The 17,452-nt window shown below is 37.1% G+C and overlaps 1 protein-coding gene across 1 annotated transcript in view; it reads right to left on the bottom strand.

Moving 5' to 3' along the window:
* Positions 1 to 17,452, bottom strand: part of ADTRP (androgen dependent TFPI regulating protein) — a 139,443-nt gene that overhangs the window by 100,017 nt on the left and 21,974 nt on the right. The window contains exon 3 of the mRNA XM_039857541.1: positions 15,885 to 15,958. The gene's annotated coding sequence lies outside the window, so the exon portion shown is untranslated. The remainder of the gene's footprint in view (positions 1 to 15,884; positions 15,959 to 17,452) is intronic.

Raw genomic sequence — 17,452 nt, 5'->3', positions numbered from 1 at the left:
AAAAGGATTTAAGTGTAAAGATTAAACAAAAGGATATATTTCAATAACAAGCTCAAAGGAACACAGTTAAAGGGTGTTATGATTCTTTTGAGTCCACCTGTGACCTTTCAACCTATAGAGAACTTGAAAGAGCTTCAGAGTAAATCTCTGCTGCTCTTCGACCTAGAATCTTAAATGACTCCCTATTCCCTCTTTTCTTAGTATAGCATTTAAGGCCCTCCACAATTGAGGTCTAGTCTCTCTTTCCAATCTCATTTTGCTTTGTCAATTTGGCATCTCTGCCACCTCTTCTAGGGCCCCTGCATTGCAGAGAACCTGGAGATTACATTTCCCCAATCCCTTATTCCATATTGCTTCAGGTTAGAGTTTGCCAATGTTAGCTATTTGGAAGGGAGAGGAAAAACATTATTTTGTAGAGGTGGTTGCAGTCTGACTGGTGGTAATTTGGTTTCCATGGTCGAATATTTATTCTCTACCAGCCAAGAGCTGGTTTTCACAAGAATAGTAGTTGGTTTGCAGAAGAGAGCATAGTGATGTATCTAAATCTTCAAAGTCTGCATAATGATTCTCCTACCAAGGCTTTCAGAAATTCCATCCGGCATCTCAAATACTTCATTCGCCCTCTGACCTGCTAGATCAAAGCACCCAATTTGTAAAGCAATTTATGTAGTGCCCTGGATTTGTTGCAGATCCTTCTCTTTCTCTTAACCCCTTGCAAAACAATCTAGCTTAGAGATAACTTGGTAAATTGAATAGAACAACATATTTAACTATGACATGTGCTGCCTGCAGAATCCAGAGTCCCACCAGCCTTTGTGCCTCTCTCTTTGTGGTAGGAGGTACAAGATGCTATAACTTTGTATTTATCTCAAAAGGAATACCTCAACATTCCCCAGTCTTCTGGGCCCCTAGAAACTGCCATAGGTTTGTGTTTCTGACAGGAGAGCTACAGACAAACAGCAGAACTTTGAGTAGGACAAAAATAGTTACAGTGGTAGCCTTTTATCCATAGGGTATATTTCCCAAGACCCCCAGTGCAAGCCTGAAACTATGAATAGTATCAAACCCTACATATATTATGTTTTTTCCTATATATACATACCTGTGATAAAGTTGAACTTATAAATTAGGCACAGTAAGAGATTAACGACAATAACTAATGTTAAAATGGAACAATTATAATAATATATTATAATAAAGTTATGTGAATGTGGTCTCTCTCTCAAAATATCTTACTGTAACCATCCCTTACTTGCAGTAAATGGCTTGGTATGACTCATTTCAGGGGATCCCCTGCTGAAGTCTTCATATAGGCTCAATGCTTTCTAGTGCAACACATTGCTGTCAGTCTGAACACTTTTTCTGTTACATCTTCCACCCACAAATTTTTCTTCTTAACTAAGCACTATCATGTACTGTGGCCATAACTTTTGAGTTAGAGATGTGACAACAAAACTAGAACAAATTTCTGTTTACTTCTTCACAATTTCACAAGTAAAAGATTTGTTCTTAGCATAAATCTTAGCAACCTTAGCATTTAATTTTTTTCTTTCACCTTTTCACTTAAAGGAAGCAATTTATGGCTTCTTTTTTTTGGCATATCCAAATTGCAAGCATCACTACTCTTGTGCTTTGGGACCACTGTTAAGTAAATTATGGGTTCCTTAAATACAAGCACTGCAATACCCCAACAGTCGGTCTGATGACTTAGATGGCTACTAAGTGTCTAATAGGCAGGGAGCATATAGAGTTGTGGAAACATTGGCCAAAAGGATGATTCATGTCACAGGAGGGATGAAGCAGGACTGCATGAAATTTCATCATGCTACTCAAAATAACATGTAATACAGTTTAAAACTTATGAATTATTTATTTCTAACATTTTCCATTTAATATCTTTGGACCATGGTTGACTGTAGGTAACTGAAACTGCAAAAAGCAAAATCATGGGTAAGGGAGAACTACTATAAACCTCTGAGATGTGGGATTATTATCACAGCAAAAGCTAACAATATACCTTCATGTAGCTTTATCTCAGCAAAATGTAATATGTTACTTTTTTACGTCCCATTCTTTTTCATTGCCATTTCTTAACTGGCAAATTAAAATGCCCTTTTTCATCTTCTTATGTGTAATTCTCAGAAGTCAGTTCTTTCTTAATCCTCAGCTGTAACTAAGTTCTTCAAGTTTAAAACTCTCAAACATTTATGTTTCTTTTATGGTTCAACATTTTATATCTTGCACTTTATGATTTGTTTATGTGCCTGCTATAGTTCTTCCAGTTGAATTCCCAATATCTTCTCTATCTGAAATAGTCTAAGCCAAACATAATAATCCCATCGTTTTATTAGTGATAGTTTTAGCAATGGTCTTAGAGCCAAATCCTGGCTAGTGAAAAAATAAGAAAAGCTCTAGAGGATTTCTAAGAAAAATTTACTTGCTTATAAAAAAAAAAAAAGGGGCCAGAGAAAGAGGCTAAGGAAGCCCTCCCCCATCATCCTTTCTTTCTCCATTTTGCTAACAATGTGTGGATTAAGCAAACATAAGAGAGGAAGCCAAGCTGAATCAAGTACAGAAGAGTGTCTCGCATAGCTTGGAGCCATGTGCCATTGCCCTGGGAGACTCCGGATCTGGGTCAGTTGCAGGCCTTCTCCACATGAATAAATAAAAAGAAATCCTTTCAGGTTATTTAAGTCTGTCATATAAGATCTTTGAATAAAGCATAAGACAACCCTGAAAAATTGGTGGAGAAGGTACTTAAAATACTCTTGTATATTTTTTAAAAAGCAAAACAAACAAACAAAAACTGTTAAGGGAATAAGAATCACTGAAAAGAAGAAAAAATAGGGAAAGAACTGTCTAGAACAAAACTTGTGTTATTTCCCTTTCTGATGTCTTTGTAAACTAGACCAATTATATGAATTTTCATCTATACAGGTAGTCTAGGTTTTAACTGCCCATCGGATTCCAGTAAGTGTGGCCAAACCTAATAAGAGTGGACAAACCTAACCAGAATTCTCTAGCATTACCGACTAAGACCATACCTAAAAAATAATAATTTATGTGAAATAAAATAGAGAGATGTTTTCACTTAGATATATCCTATTAGATATATCAAGTTTTTTGAAGAACACAGTGTTACATCTAATCACCACAATTTAGAGTAGCTATTTTCTCCTGGTTACAGTGCACTGCACATAAAGGTGTGTTGCTGTCTTCAAGCTGGGTTTTGACTATTTCTGTATTGAACAAAATAGTAGATGACATATCTTAGGGACCTTCCTAGGAGTCTGAGTCTATAACCTTGAGGCTCCAAAAATAGGATTGGTCTTTTGGATATCTGAGACAATTGTTTTAACTCCTCTAAAGTGCTCTACTTCTTAGTATGGAATAATTAAAGCTTTCAGTAAATGAATGCTTTATGTAAGGTAAATGAGGTTCTGTAGAATTTTGTTTTGTCTTGAGAGACAGAAGATGTTAGTATCAGTGCTACATGGAGAGAAGTTGAGCTTTCAGTCCTTAGAAGAAAAAGGTTAATTACAAAATCTATTACTGTATAGTTATTAATTCCTGGCTTCCTTCACTCTGGGAGGAAAAAAAAAAACAACTCAGATTTCCTTTCATTCGTGATCCTTTTTCCTCCCTACTTTAAATCTTAAATGCATAGATATTACTGGGGAGAATGACAAGAGCAAGGGAAAACATGGAAATATGGTTATTGGTAAATTGAAAACAGAAGTTCTCACTTAAGTAACCATTATGCTAGGAGACAGAAAAGTATGCTCTGTAGCTGTTTTTTTTTTTCCCTCTGTGATCCTGAAAAAAACATTGCTTTATTCACGTGAAATCGTATGTCTAATATGACAGACCACTGAAGAATTGATATTCAGGTTCAAAAGTAGTTATTTACCCTTTCATGAACACACAATACATGATTCTCAGGTACTGATGCTCAGTCTGTAGAAGTAGTGCAATCTCAAGGTAATGATTGAGCGTTGTGCAGGATTAGAAAACTTAATATAAGATTTCTGACATTGGTATCAACTCACAAAGTAGCATAAAAATATAATTATATTTTATTCTGTGACTCAGTTTACTTTTTTAGAACATGAACACATTATATTACAGAAATCTTAGCACACAATGTTGAGAAGAGTGAGCCAGAAAGTATGTTGTCCTTCATACTTTCCTTTATTAAAAAATTAGTACCTTTCAACTCACCAATACTCATCTTGCAAAAATATGTTCTTAGTACATGCAGTTGAATCACATTTTTATAGAAACACAAATGTATATTCATAGATGGAAGGGCTACTTTGAAAAATAGGTTGAGAGCAAGTGGCTTTGTTTGGATTTCCGGAATAGATACTAATCAGCGACCTAAAGAGTAACCTTAGGAACTTTGAGTAACAGGAACTTTGAGGGAAGAGGGCTAGAATGGAAGCAGAGGAAATAAGCTGGGGACTAGGTTGATTCAAGGCTAGTAACTAACAGAGAGAGTGTTCTTTGTCTTTTTCATTTATCTTGTCTATTAAAAAATATGAAATATGAGATAGTGATAATGTGTTAGACATTTATGACAAAAGATTAATTCCGAGTTGCCTGGATTATGGTTTGTTGCCATTGGTTGACATATTGAACTAAGTAGTATTACGGATATTCAGGTAGCTGACCAGAGACTCTGACTCTTTTTCAGATTTCCTTTGGCACTTTTATTTACAGTCACTCATTTATGTGAAATACTGAATAGAAAGCTACAAATAGACATGAGAGATGAGGTGGCTGTGAAAAATGCCTCTCAAATCTTGGCTGCAGGTAGTATAATTGAATAGCTTCAGCTATTGCATTCTGAGAAACACCATCATATTGGTGCCAACTCTATGCTTCCTGTGGGCTACCCCCAGCCAGTGACGGAATGTGGTAGGATTGTAAGGCAAGCCTGGGAGTCTCTGTTTCCTGGGAGACAGAGACTCCTCTGATTGGCTTCCTTGGCTCAAAGACTCCCTTCAGCTTTGCCAATACTTTCTTAACTGCACCACAGCCTATCTTCTCCAAGGTCTAATGGCTCTTTCAACCTCTTCTTCCTCCCCTTGCCATCTTTTCCCCAAAGATATGTTCCCTAATAGATCTCTTACATAGCTAACCTCATTTTGGTGTCTCCTTCTTGAAAGGTTCAGATTAACACAGTAAGGAAGGAAACTAGTCATTTATTGGCTGATACCAACTTACCTAACAACATTCATTTTTTAATCTATTCATTTGATATTTATTTATTGGTTGCCTAATATGCTCCAGGCGCCGTGGTAGCATTTAATTACAACAGAAACAAAAACTTGAGGTTAACAGAAACTCAAAGACCAACTTGTGCTGACTGCGTTTCTAATCTTATCATTGAGACAGGAAGAGGTAGGTATTTGTGGTTTGATCAGCCAAGAGGCAGCAGGTTATCTAGAGAGGGCAGCTAGACACTTAGGCATGAAGGATATATTTTCTTGGTATTGTTTGCTCTGCAGTTTTATCCACAAACTCAACTTTTCAGTGCCTCAGAATTGATTAGGTTTTTAAGAACTGATTCACATTCAGTAAACACATATTCAAGGTCACTGGTTACCTCCATGTTGCTAAACTTAATGTTCAGATCTCAGCCCTCATCTTACTGAACTGTCTATAACATTTGGCAAGCATAGATGATTAATCTCTCTGCTCTAGAAATAATGTTGTCACCTGGCTTCCAAAAACCACACTATTCTTTTCTCCCTGGCCATTCATTCTTAGTCTCTTTTGCTTGTCCTTCCTCATGCATTTGACCTCTTATCATTGCAGTGTTCCAAAGCTCAACCCTTGAATATTTTTTTTCTCTATATACCCTCCCCTCAGCAGTTTCATGCAGCCTCTTTTTTAAAATACCATCTATATAATAATGACTCTAAAATTTATATTGCCAGTCCACAACTCTACTCCAAATTCCAGACTTATGTTCAAATGCCTACCTGACATCTCTATTTAGATATCTAATAGGCATCTCACACTTAATTTGTCCTAAACAGAATTCTTAATCACCCCACCCCAGTCTGCTTATTCCATAATTGACTCATCTCTTAAATGAAAGGATGGCAACTCCATCCTTTCAGCTACTAAACCTAAAAGCCCTGGAGTTATTCTTGAAATTCTCTTTTGTAGCCTGTTCTCAACTCCAAAGCAATTTCTTGCAACTCAACTTTTAAAATATTTCTCAAGTGCAAGCTCTTATTACCAACTCAACCATACTGTCACCTTGGACTGAACCACCTAATTGTTGCAAAAGCCTCCTAATTGCTCTTCCTTCTTATACTCTTGCATCCCTACAGCCCTGAAATCTGTTCTTATCACAGCAGCTCAATGATCGTGTTAAAAACTTAAGTGAGGTGTTATGAGCTGAATTCTGTACCTCCAAAATTCATAACCCCCAGTACCTCAGAAAGCAGTTGTCTTTGGAGATAGTTTTCTTAAATAGGGAATTAAGTTAAAATGAGGCCAGGAGTGTGAGCCCTAATCCAATGTGACTGATGTCTTTATAAGAAGAGATTAGGGCACAGACAGGTACAGAGGGAAGACCATGTGAGGCCGCAGAGAAAAGACGGCCATCTACAAGTCAAGGAGCAAGACCTCAAAAGAAACCAACTCTGCTGACACTTTGATCTTGGACTTCTGACTTCCAGAATTGTGAGAAAATAAATTTCTGTTTTTGAAGTCACCCAGTCTATGATATTTTGTCATGACAGCCATAAAAAACTATTATGGATTTTGGTACATAGAAGTGGGGCGCTGCGATAACAAATACCTAAAATCGAAAGTGGCTTTGGAAGCGGGAGAGGCTGGAAGAGTTTTGAGATGCATGTTAGACAAAACCTAGATTACCTTGAAGAGATTGTTCATAGAAACAAGGCTGTTAGAGGTACTTCTGGTGAGGTCTTAGATGGAAACGAGGAACATGTTACTGAACACTGGAGGAAAGGCAGTCCTTATTATAAACTGGCATGGAACTTGGCCATGTGTAGTCTAGTATTTTGTGGAAAGTAGAACTTGTATATGATAAACTTGGATATTTAGCTAAGGAACTTTCTAAGCAAAGTGTCGAAGGTTTGACATGGATTCTCCTGACTGTTTATAGTAAAAGGTGAGAGGAGAGATAAATTGAAGAAGAAACTATTAAGCAAAAAGGAACCAGACTGTGAAGATTTAGAAAATTCTCAACGATGTGGCGAAAAATGATAAAGTGTGTTCTGCAGAGAGCACTAAGGGTTAGGCTGGACATCCATTTGTTAAAAAGGCTTTTGGATGTGACTCGTGGGTCCAATCAACCATTCAATAGAAACTTTTCCAGCTTGGACTAAAAGGGACAGGGACAGGTGAAAATAAAGGAAGGCTATTGAACTTCTGGGATTCTATAGGACAGGCTAATAGAGCTATCCAGCTGCAAATGTGTATTATCCTTCAAGAGAGGGGAAGAATGACCTGAAGGTGATTCAGAAATAGTCAGGGCTATCACTGCCACTACAGGCCCAGAGGACCCTGGAAGCAGAGATGAGTGTTAGGCTGTCTCCTTCTCAGTTCTAGAAGATGAGGCCCACCTCCTTGGTTTCAGCAGAACAGGCTACTGATGCCCAAGGCCACATGTGAAAGAGTCACCCCTCCTGTGGAGCCAGAGATAGGGTCACCCCCCTATTGGGCCTAGAGGACAGGAAATGGAGCCAAAGAAGATTGTTCTTGAGCCCTAAAATCTAATGGAATTCTTGGTAGGTTTTGGAATTTACACCTGTCCCATCACTGTATTTTGAAAACAGAAAACTTGTGATAGTTTCACAACTGAAGAGAAATTTTGCTTCAGGATGAATCATACCTCGAGTCTCAACCAGACCTGATTTAGATATTTAGATGAGACTTTGAACTTAGAGTTGGTACTGGAACAAGTTAAGAATTAAAATTTTGAGAGATGTTGAGATGGGATGAATGTACTTTGTATATGAGAAAAACACAGATTTGGGAGGAACAGAAGATAATGTCATGAACTGAATTGTGTCCTCCCCCAAAATTCATATGTTGAAGTTATAACCCCCACTACTTCAGAATGTGACTGTAATTATTTGGACATAGAGCATTTAAAGACATAATTAAGGTACAAAGGGGTCTTATGGTGGACCCTAATCCAGTCTTACAGGTTTTCTTGTAAAAAGAAGAGATTAGGACACAGACAATACATAGACCAAGAAATGACCATGTGAGGACACAGCAAGAAGACAGCTATCTGCAAGCCAAAGAGAGAGGTCTTAAGAGAAACCTGCCTTGCTGGCACCTTGACCTTGGACTTCCAGCCTCCAGAACTATAACAAAGTCCTGTTGTTTATGCCACCCAATCTGTGGTATTTCGTTAGGAGTGCCCTAGCAAACTAATATATGAAGAGATAAAATTCCTCTGCTTAAAACTCTCCAATAACTCTCCATCTTCCTGAGAATTCTTATAGGGGTCTACGAAGTCCACCATCTGGTCCCCAGATCCCAGGTTGGGTAGTGAGTGTTAGAAAGATCTTATTTACTAGAAGCCTAAAGCCTCCTGAACCGTTTTTCAAAGGTTACTTGTACTCTCCAAGGCCAACAGTGCCAATAACCGATATACTTTCCACAGGTCAGCAATATAAAAGTGCATTTAGTTTTTGCCTCTCTGACTTCTCATTTTGTATTTTCATTTACAGGCATTTTCCTTTTGTTAACACATTCTCTCTTTAGATGTGTCTACATTATTGATTAGACTTTAGATTACATTATTGATTAAACCTCGGATGAGTTATTTAAACCATGTGAGTCTTAATTTATGCATATATAAGTTGGAAATAATAATAATATCTACCTTGTAGAGTCATTTTTCATTATTTAGTTGGTAAATATGTATTGAATACCTGGTTGGTTCCTGGCATTATGCTATGAAGATGAAATTAGGTAAAATATATAAAACGTGATGCTTACAACTTGATTTTATATTAGTTGCTCAATAAATGATATTATTGATTTACTATTATTTTTATCATTGATGTTATGATGGAATTCTAATTCTGCTCTTTAATGAGAGATTTTTTTTAATGTAGCTTTTGTATAGATGACCTCATTCATCATTTGCTAATTTCAAGCTTAATCCTCCTACATTTCTGCCAGTTTATCATCCTACTTCACTTTTACTCTTCACACTCAAATTTCTTGAGTTAGCTATACTTCCTGTCTCTATGTACTTATCTCCCATTTATTCCTCAGCATACTCCATTCCAGTTTTTTACCTCCATCACTCCCCAAAACAACTTTGTCATAGGTCATTTATGACCCCTTATTGCTTGTATTAGTCTGCTAGGGTTGCCATCACAAAATACCACAGATTAAATGGTTTAAACAACAAAAATTTATGTTCTTACAGTACTGGATGCTGGAAGTCCTAGATCAGGTACCAGCAAAGCTGGTTTCTCTTAAGGCCTCTCTCCTTGGCCACCTTCTCCTATGACTTAACATGGCCTTTCCACTGTGTACATGCATCCTTTGAGTCTCTTTCTCTTCTTATAAGGACTACAGGCATATTAGATTAGGGCTTCACCCTTATGACCTCATTTAATCTTAATTACCTCTTAAAGTCTCTGTCTTTAAAAATAGTTATGTAGGCATGAGGGCTTCAATGTATAAATTTTGGGGGATATAATTCAGTTCATAATATGCTAAGTAATTTTTTTTTTCTTTGCTTATTTTACTTGACCTTATATAAGAATTCAAGGAATATTGTGCACACTTACCTTCTTGAAACCTTCTCTTCTCTGGGTTTCTACAACCCCTGCATGCTTCTAGTTTTTTCCCTTATTCCTCTGACTACTTCTTGGAGTCCCATTTTCACTCTCTAAAACTTATATGTTGAAGTTCCTTAAGACTTTGACTTTAATTCCTTCACTTCTCACTTTATACTGAACTCTCATTCTATATGAGCTCATCCATCCACATAGCCTCATCCCACTAACACACAGAAAACTCTTTTTTTATCTGTAGATCAGAACCGTTGACTTGACCTCTTGATGCATTTGCCCCTCCATGGAATATAATAGACATTGAAAAAATCACTGTTAGTGCTATTTTACTTACTGTTCAGAATAATTGTTGCATTGAAATTCATTTACCCTATAAAATCACCTCTCATTCCACTGTACCATCACACCCATAGAAGGGAATTTCCAGGGTAATCTGGCCCTTTACAGAACTGACCCACGTGTGTAGCTCCTCTTGACATCAAGCTGGTGGGGGAACGGGGAATTCCAAGCTGCAGAGTGCATGAAAATAATTTTTAAAAGTTAACTGATAACCATCTACAGTGCAAGAATTCTGTGACTCTGTCATTTATGATTAAGGACACTGGTGCTACACACCACACACTGCCAGTGTGGAAGAGGGGGATTTCTTTTTTAGTTGGAGCTGAGTTATTCATTTACTGGGCTATGGTGAACAGTTTCAAGATATTACAACTCTCTAGATTTTAGATGTAATTTTACAATTACTGAGATAATACATTACTAACTATTACTAATTAAAAATGAAAAGGGTAAAATCAAATAATTCACAAAGAACACATACATTGAGCATTTGTACCAGGTATTAAGCATTGTGCTAGAGAGGGAGCGAGAGAGAGAGTGTGTGAGAGAGAGAGCATGAAAGATGAAAAGGTCCCAAAGAAAAGTTCCTGGCCTCACCAGTGCCTTGATTGTGCCTGGGCCAACCTGCTCATCATACTCAAAATAACTCCATGTGCATCTTGGACACACACAGCTTTATTTGACAACCTCGGAACAGGCCCTGTGCATATTTGTGCAGAGGCAGCCTAACTCCACTGTCTGCTTAGATATACAATTCCTACCATCCAAGTTCCTTTCACCAGGAACTATTTAATAACACATATTTTATGTTTGTCCTGAGGTAAATTAGCGTAAGCGATAATTGTATCAAAACCTCCAACTGAATTTTGCTCAAGGACATCTAACTTATAAAATGTCATATAATTAACATATCCATACTCATATATTTACGCTGTCAAAGACTCTAACTCAAAATCGTTATAGTACATATTGGTTGGCTCTTTCTTGGATGTTTCGTTTCTCCCTTTTTGGCTAACAAGTTTAATTTTTTTTTTTTAATCTTAAAAATACCCCTTTTTTAGATGACACAGAGTTTCCTGTGTCAATACTATCTACTATGAGTGTTGTAACCTCACCCCACCTTATCTAAATCTTTAGGATAAGGATAAATGGGATTTCAGCACAAGCATCCAAACCAGTGAAAAGAAAAAAATCTTTAACCATTAGAAATAATGGAGAAACAAATACTTTATGTAACTTATCTTTGAAGGAAAAATAAACAACTTCACTCCATTTTAAGTGGAATTAAGTGGGTTCTAGTAGAAGGGAGATAAACCGTGCTGAAATGATTTGTTCCTCCCATGTCTGTCCTCTTTCCTGTGAGTGCCTGTCTATTTTTTGTATACGTGGGGCTCTCACTAAATTCGAAAAGAACTCAAGGAATTGAAGACTTCCAAGCAAGAGGAAATGAGAGGAGGGTGAAAAATGAACTCCTGATTTCAGCTGAACTCACCCAGATAGCAAAAAGAAAAAAAAAAAAGTGACAATTTTGAACTTAGAAAGCAGCAGAGTAGTAAGAAAAGTCAACTTGAACTCAACTCCAATTTCCTCTTTGATGGCTAAATAAATGTTAAGTTACTTTGTAAATATTTTTAAATGACTGGTTTTGGAGTGAGAGCAGTGAAGAAAGAAAGGGAAGAAAGGTTAACTACCACACATAAAACAACCAGCTCATACAGCCTATGGCCAATTTTTACAGCTGGATTTTTATAAACTCCTTGAAGAGTTGGGCGAGGGATGGGTTTATGATGTTACCATGGCAGTACTGTAGTTTTTGACAAAATATTGTGGCACTGAAGCAGATGTACGATGGGAAGATAGGCACAGTGGTTGGGACAAGTATGAAGGAATTTAAGACCCTCACTAAATATTTCAGTGAAGAATGACTCACCAGACTGTCGCTGGATTTAATTAGCTATAGAGTGAGAGGTGAAGGGTTAATACAAGGTCAGTGTAGGGAGAAAATGAAGCCTGTGACACATGCAGCTATTTGATATTTGCTGAATACCACACTGTAGTCAATTAGAATAGTAAATTAGCACAGTGCAGCAAAGAATAGGCACTTAGGTTTTTTAAGTCAATTTGCTATGATGGTGTTCAATTATTTAATTTCCACATACATTTTCCTAAAATTCTTTCTGTCAATCCAGTCATTTCTTCTGAAATGTTAAAAATGACTGCCAAGTAAGGAGCATTCTCAGATTTTCAGTGGGAAACAATTCGATCGAATTCAATTTTAAATAATTAAATTTGTTTAATAGTATTTGATATTTGTATTTTCCTGTTTATACTACTACAACTTTTTTCTTATTCAGAGTGAGAAAAAAACTATTGGACTGATATCCTTTTTTTTTTTTTCATAGAATCCATAACAAACTTGTTTGTTTGAGTAGAACAAATTCTGAATTCTATCTAGAATAAAGGAAAATTTGTCAGGCATATTGAGCATTTCAAGCATTCATTAATTGATTTAGCAAATATTTCTTGAGCATCTGTTATGGGCCAGGCATTGTGCAAGGCAGTGTGTTTGTTCTCACTAATGAACAGAACAGAGTATCCTTGTCTTCGTAGAGCCCTATGGGTTGGAACCCAAAACAATGGCATCTCTTCTGAGCAAGCTCTCAGGTGGGCAGAGGGTATTTTTAATATACTAACCAGAAGAATGATTAAATGATTAGTCACCTTTGTGACAAACCTGGGTTATAGAGAGGCTAACTGACTTGCCAAAGATAACCAGCCATTTTTGTAGGTACAGACATCCTGAATAGTTCTCTGATTTCTATTCTCTGATTTGACCACTAGATAGATGTTCTATACTATTTCTCATATAAATTTCACATATATACTTTTATATAATATTAAAGACACATTTTGACCTTTTTTTCATGATTTGTACAAATAACATAACTTTACATACACAATCAAAATGAGTAATTTATTTTGGCTTGAGTGGCACGAATGAGCAAATATCTCCTTTTTACCACTAATGCAGGGAAGAGACAGGAAAGAAAATCAGCTAACTTTAGCAAAGTCACAGAATAGTAAACTCTCAAGAGGGTCTTGAGTAATGTTAAGATGAAAGGTAAATATGAGCCGACATTTAACCATGTTTTCACATTAGGCACGGACATCAATCCAAGCTAAGGTACCCTGCAGGAAACACTGGGCAATTCTAACTGCATTGATATCCACAAAAAAAATATCAGAAGGACCTCCATTTAGCAACGGGCTTAGAGGAAATGGCAAAAGATTAAGCATAAGCCTTGGGAAATACTCCAGCCTCTACCAGCTGCCCTTCCAGGACTGACCTTGGAGTTTAAGGGACTGACGGCTGTGAACTTTAGCAGTTGTGGGAAGAAGATACTACAGTTTCTTTACCCCTACCCCAATAGCTCATGCAATTCATGCAGTTGAAATCTGTTTATTGAATGCCTGTTCTGCAGCAGATATTATACTGAGTGCTAAGAATGCAGTCTCAGACAAGAAAGACACTGTTTTTGTGTAGTTCAGTAGAACTAGTGCAGGGGGACTGTGAGTTAGTGATCTGGATATTTCAGTAAACTGAGTTTTCAATTGTTTTGTGATAAGTGACCCTTGCCCTGGTCCCACTGAATCTCTGTCATCAGGTAGACACAAGGACAAGGACTGCTACTCCATGAAATCAGGTGTGGCTGACACAAAGGGGAAAGTGCCTTGGTGGTCCCTGCCTACCCAGGATTCTGCATGTGGCAACAGGTTACAGCGGGAATGGTAGAGTCCCTAGTGTCTCCTCTGTTTTTGGCCATTCTGCACTGCTCTCATAGCAGCTACTCGGAACTGTTAAATGGGTGCAGCTAAATTGGTGATGCTATTCACATCCTACTTCCCTCGATTGCTCAAAGCCAAACACTCCTTGGGAGCCATCCTCTTCTTCAAGTGGATGTAGAAGCCCATTGACATACATTTCTGTGTCTGGAAGAGACATTTGGAAGGACAAGAATGGAGGACAGGGTGTTTATGGTTAAATGACATAAATTTTCATGGGATTCTTAGTTGATTGCCTCATAAACTCTCAAATTAAACTACACTGCTCATTCTATTGACTCATGGATGTTCATTTTCCACTCAAGGAGTAGATACACTTAATTTAAACTAATTTTTTTTAAATGACATCAAAAATTTTGCCTGAAAAGAATGATTATCATTCTAAATACTACTTAAAACTAATTCTGGAATCAGTTGTTTACTCCTAGAAAAAAAAGATGTAGGACACCAGTTCAGAAGTATACATGTTTCTTTGATGTGAAAAGTCAATGGCACAGTTAATCTGTTTCATTTAACCTTGGTTAACCAGACTATTATTATCCTGTTAGTAGGAAAAAAAACACTTCCATGAATATAACTCTTTTCTTATATAAAGTCAAGAAGAATAATTGTTTGAATGTGCTTAGTATTTTTTTTAAATTTTAAATGTGTATTCAACATAAAAGAAAAGCAATTTAAGAAAATGCTGACCCTGAACTCCAAAGCCATTGAGATCTTTTTGAAATCTATGGAAGCAGAAAACAAAGATGAGGTGGAATTTGTATTTCCTATTGGGAAATCAAATAACAGGTAATGGTCACCACTCAGGTCTGCTATGTTGGTAATCACTTAGATTTCTTGTGAATTAAATTATCTGTGACTGTTTCCACATACATTTATGGGGTACCTTCTAAGGATAAGACCCTGTACTGGAATAATTTAAAGATGATATAATTCTTGTTGAAGATTTGATACATAGTGATTAAATCGTATTGGCAGAGGGGTAAAAAAGTGCTTTAATTCATATGTAAAGACATTTCTGTCCATGGTTTTGTCCTTTTACCACAGCAAATGCTCATATTGGGAGTAACAGTGCCAATTAAAGCCAACCAAATTGTACATTCACACTTTTTTTTTTTTTTTTTGAGAAAAAGGGTTCTAACAACAAAAACTTGTCAACACCAATGAAGTGATAACATAAATAAAAGTGTTTTAGGCCACCTTGTAGAAGAATCTTTTTTGACTGACTTTTGAAAGACCCATTAAGACTGCAGCTCGAACTCTCATTTGGATATGAATATTTGTTTTTGTTGTTTTAATGCCAACCTTGAGGGTAAATGCATTTATGTCCTAGTTTTGAATTACTTGAATTTTCTTTGGCACTGAGCAGGTAAGCCTACCTACAAATGGCCATAACACAGAAAACAAATGTACACATATGCAATCTTGACGTATATAATGCACATTCCAAGTTAAACTTCTTTCAGTTTGCATCATGAGGACTTTTGAGGAAAAGGTGGATGCTAAGCTCTTCTTGGTAATAGGAAATCCATTGGTCTGGGGTAACATCCAGGGGATCAAGTAAAAAGTCAGATAAAGTCAGGAAAAAGCCAATACAGCTGCATTTGGTAGGGATCACGATCACAGGGAGGCTGGGAGCTTTGGCGGAGCTTCAAACACCAAGATGGTGATTTTTGAGGTTAAAATTAATCTTAATAAGGAGCTATTGGAAGATTTTGAAATGTGGATGATTTTAATTATTTAATGGAGTTGATATAAATGGCCTCAAATGGTAACAGTGATTATTCTTGTGTAGTTGCTGTTTTATTGACCCTCCAATGTGGAAAGTCCTTTAAAGCCAATAGCCAGCTTGAGAGTGGAAAGGGCTAATGAGAAGGAAATGATGGTTACCACAAAGCAGCCGGTGTCATTCTGTATGGCTCTGGAGAGAATGGTCGCCTGTGACACCTTCAAAATCAGGATCCCTTAGAAAGACATGATAAGAAGGGCTCAATGTTAGAACATTGGTGTGCAAGTTATTTATGGCAGCATCCCAGCTGCTGCCGGAATTCCCCATCTTAAAATAACCAACAGGTGGGTGACCTGGCCTTTGAAAACATTGTGTCAGAACATGTATAGGATATATTACTGCTTTTGTTCTCTTCTCACTTAGATACTACCACATTTTTCTATTTGTAAATTCACTTTAATTTTGGAATTCAAATATAAGAAAAAACTACTAGTGCAGTGTTTTCTATACAGATATTTAATAAATATCTGCATATTGATTGGTTAAAAACTCCTGAAATTGTGTGTGTGTGTGTAGAGATTATGGGTTTGAGATCAATATGATCATCTATTTATCTTGTTCTTGTTTCTGTTTATTGACTTTTTTCTGTATAATGTATGTACCAAATATTTACTGCTTCAACTTCTTAAGAGAATGCAAAATGTGGCCACATTTTCTCTCTCTCTGAGAAAATGAGGATGAAATTTCCAGAAATCGTTTTAATTAAAATCTATGTCCCTCTAAAATGAAAGAGAAGATGGCAGCAGCATTTATTTTTCTATTGTGGTTGGACTGTTTAGTCTAACTAAGAGGAGAAAACTGGTGCTGGAGCTCTGGCTGCTAGACTGGTCACCTTCCACTCCTGTCCTGCAGCACGCCCTCTTAAGAGCAGGGAAACATTAAAAGGGTTTGGCCCAGGCCCCAGTTCAACCAAAGGCATTACAGATTTGGCACAGAGGACTGTCTCTGACCTTCGTGGCTACACCGATGGCTCTAACGTTTGTTCCACAGAGATGACATTCAAATCTCATCAAGAGGGACACAAAAACACAGAATCCTGTGATGAGGGAAACAACTCCCCTAACTGGTTCTTCAGCAATCTTGCTTTGTGATGAACCTGGATGCATTTAGTTGAAAGCAAGAACACAGTCTTGCTTTGTGATGAACCTGGATGCATTTGGTTGAAAGCAAGAAAACAAACAGTAAAGGAAATAGGATTTCCCGATGCCAGGAACAGAACCCCTCCAGCAAGGGAGGCACGCACAGAGTGAGTGCTGAGTGATCTGAAGACATGGTAGTAAATTTAAGGACGAGTAAGGAAATTCTCTTTCCTCTTTAGAGGAACCAGAACAAAATCTAAGAGAGACCGGGTCACTCTGGGATATGTACAACTTAAAGACCTGGATAGGTAGCCAGGTAAAGGAGAGAGAGCTCTAAAGCGTGGGAATCAGAAAATCTGAATTTTGGTTTTGCCTTGCTTCCAATCAGCTGTGGGTTTTTGACCAAAACATTTCATCCTATCTGAACCTCAGTTTCATCATCTGTGAAGTCTAAGTGTTGGATCAAATGATGTCTAAAGTGCCTTTCATTTTTTATAATTTTGTGCCTAAGAGAAGTTGTCAATTTGATTTGCTTCTCTTAGGATCATGTTTTTTAAAACTGGATAACAAAGAAATTTTGCATGATCAAG

This window comes from Pteropus medius, unplaced genomic scaffold, assembly GCF_902729225.1.
Source record: "Pteropus medius unplaced genomic scaffold, Ma_sr-lr_union100, whole genome shotgun sequence".
Classification (NCBI taxonomy): Eukaryota; Metazoa; Chordata; class Mammalia; order Chiroptera; family Pteropodidae; genus Pteropus; species Pteropus medius.
Note: the sequence above shows the minus strand (reverse complement) of the source record. Positions and strands in the feature narration are given on the sequence as shown.